General features: G+C 36.0%; 2 non-coding genes across 2 annotated transcripts; both read left to right on the top strand.

Moving 5' to 3' along the window:
- Positions 1-366: 366 nt before the first annotated feature.
- On the top strand, positions 367-449 carry Trnal-uaa (transfer RNA leucine (anticodon UAA)). The gene has a single exon. It is a non-coding gene; the product is annotated as a tRNA-Leu (tRNA).
- A 1559-nt stretch (positions 450-2008) lies between these two features.
- Positions 2009-2091, top strand: Trnal-uaa (transfer RNA leucine (anticodon UAA)). Its single transcript has one exon. It is a non-coding gene; the product is annotated as a tRNA-Leu (tRNA).
- Positions 2092-3009: the final 918 nt, after the last annotated feature.

Below are 3009 nucleotides of genomic sequence, written 5' to 3'. Positions count from 1 at the left end.
TATATATATAACATACTGTCAAGCATAATTAGGGTTCGAACATACGCGGACAACTGTCAATTAATTTCAACGTCTTAACCACTCTGCCATCATGTTGCACCATAAATTTTTGTAATGGTACCATATCAAATTTGAAATATACACCGTCTTTGATGGAGTGTGGATCTATATTTTTATACTTCAGTTTTGACTTGGTGAAAATTATTTTACGCAGTCACCGCTTGACACCAAAATAAATAATACCAATCTCGCAGTATACATGAAAGACAAACATCACAGCTAGAACACATACTGAAAAGATGATGGGAAATGCAGCTAGTAATAATATCAGCAATAAAAGATTTTTAAAGAGACTGACTTTTCAGAAGCACGATGGCCGAGTGGTTAAGGCGTTGGACTTAAGTTCTAATGGACAATTGTCCGCGTGGGTTCGAACCCCACTCGTGCTAAGACGTCTTTTTTTTTCTTCAAATTCTGAGTTTATTTAGTAATTTGTATGTACTCTAAATGTATCACAAAACCGTGTCTAAAGCTACTTTATTAATTTTTTTTTTAATAGCATCATACCAATTTTGAAATATACGCCATCTTTGATGGAGTGCGAATCTATAATTCTATGCCTCTGTTTTGACTTGGTGTAATTATTTTACAGCCACCGCTTGTCACCAAAACACATAATACAAATCTCACAGTATACACGAAAGAGAAACAGCGCGGCCAGAACACACATTGATGGGAAATGCAGTTAGTAATAAAATTCCGATATAATCCTTTTTTTCTTTTCCCAAGACATACCTGTCTATCTATCTATCTATCTATCTATCTATCTATCTATCTATCTATCTATCTATCTATCTATCTATCTGTCTGTCTGTCTGTCTGTCTGTCTGTCTGTCTGTATGTATGCATGTATGTATGTACGTATGCGTGTGTGTGAGTATGTGTGTGTTTGAGTATGTGTGTGTGAGTATGTGTGTGTGTGTGTGTGTGTGTGTGTGTGTGTGAAAAGGTTGAGTTCTATTTCATCCTTTACTTTGGCGGTTTCCAAAGGTCGATTTCTAATAAAGATTCTTCATATTTCATTGGTAGCTGGCTGTTGTAAGAATTTTGCGAATATGAAAATGTTACAAGTATTATGTTTGTTATGAGGATTTATAGAACAAACACCGTATAGTAACTCAACAAACTGTTAAAAATGGGGAAGAGAAGATGTTAAAAGTTTGAAAAGAATTTAATCCATGCATCTGATCGTTTCAAACAGCAATATTAACATGTAAATAACATGGTAGAAAAATTAGGAATCAATTTAATGATAATTACATGTTTATATTGCTGTCCGAAACGATTGTATGCATGGATTAAATTCTTTTCAAACTTGCAACATCTCTTCTTCATCTGTAACAGTTTGTTGAGTTTCTATACGATATTTGTTCTATAAATTCTCATAACCCACCTTATATATATATAAGTGAAACGACTTTTTCACTTCCCGTTCGGGAAGTGAAAAGTACTAAACTGGTACTTATTTTATCGGCCTCTAAAGGATAAAAAGCAAAGTCGACCTCGGTTGAATTTAGACTCTGAACATAAGAACGGGTGAAATACCGCTAAGCATTTTGCCCGGCATGCTAACGGTTCCGCCAGCTCGTCCACTTATCAGTCGTTTCTAATATAAACGCAAGATTTGAAATTTGGGGGAGGGGTTTACTTCATCTTATCGACCCTGGAAGGAGGGAAGTCAAAGAGGACCTCAGCGAATTTTGGACACGGAACGTAAAGAGCCGTACCAGATACTATAACTATTCTACGAATTGACCGCCCTTATAATAATAATTTCTATGTTTATGGACAAAACCAGTAATTTTGAGGGGTAGATGTTAGTCAATTATAGGGACTTGAATACTTGATGGGTGCTTTCTTTTATCGATCCGAGGAAGATTATGGGAAATGCTGCAAGTAACAATGCTATCAACAATAAGTGTTCTCTAAACATTCGATGTTCTCGTGAAGCACGATGGCCGAGTGGTTAAGGCGTTGGACTTAAGTTCCAATGGACGAATGTCCGCGTGGGTTCGAACCCCACTCGTGCTAAAAGTATTTTTTTCTGTGTTGTTATTCGTATGTGTTTTATGTATTACAATATTGTGTCTAATATTTTATTGATGTTATATCAATTCTGAAATAAATTTCGTCTTTGATGGAATGCAAATCTGCATTTTTTGCTTGTCTATTTTAAACTTGGTGTAAACATTCTGTTCTACACATCGCTTGGCACTAAATCATCGCTTGGCACTAAAATGCATAACACCAGTCACCTATTACACACGAAAGACAAACGTCACCTAATAAAATTACACGATTCTCATTTGCACATATTTTTACACGACAGATAAAGCATTAAAATAACACCAGAAACAACCAACCAAATTCCACAGCAAAACGAAACCAGCGTAGTATACTACAAGACAATGCTACATACATATCTGCAATAGAGAAATACCACCAGGCGGTGCAGTGAAACATAACATAAAAACAACAATAAAAATTATCAGTCAAAACTTTCATGGAACATGAAAATCCAAACATTTATTGAACACAGGACAATTGAAGACGAGATATTGTATCAGGAGGAAAATAAAATTTTTATGATAATAAGAAATAGAAATTACGGTCATATCACTTTGAATACATTGGTTCTCGCACGATTACCTAGGTTAAGCAACGTCGAGCTTAGGTGGTACGTAGATACGTGAACGCTTGGGAAACCTAGGTGTTGTAAGCATCTCACATTACAGGCGCAGGTAGTTGTAGGTTTGCTTCCCAACCACATGGTTCCGGGTTCAGTTCCGCAGCTTGGCACATTGGTCGAGACTTCTACTATAGTCTTTTGACAGTGTCCTTCATACATGGATCATCAAGGTCCTGGAAATTTACAAGATAGCTCCAACAATTGTGAACTTTTAAAAAGTAATCATGAATTCGTGGAGAAATACTCTCATTTTAAACCAT

The sequence above is a fragment of the Octopus bimaculoides genome, chromosome 6, assembly GCF_001194135.2.
Source record: "Octopus bimaculoides isolate UCB-OBI-ISO-001 chromosome 6, ASM119413v2, whole genome shotgun sequence".
NCBI classification, from domain to species: Eukaryota; Metazoa; Mollusca; class Cephalopoda; order Octopoda; family Octopodidae; genus Octopus; species Octopus bimaculoides.
Note: the sequence above shows the minus strand (reverse complement) of the source record. Positions and strands in the feature narration are given on the sequence as shown.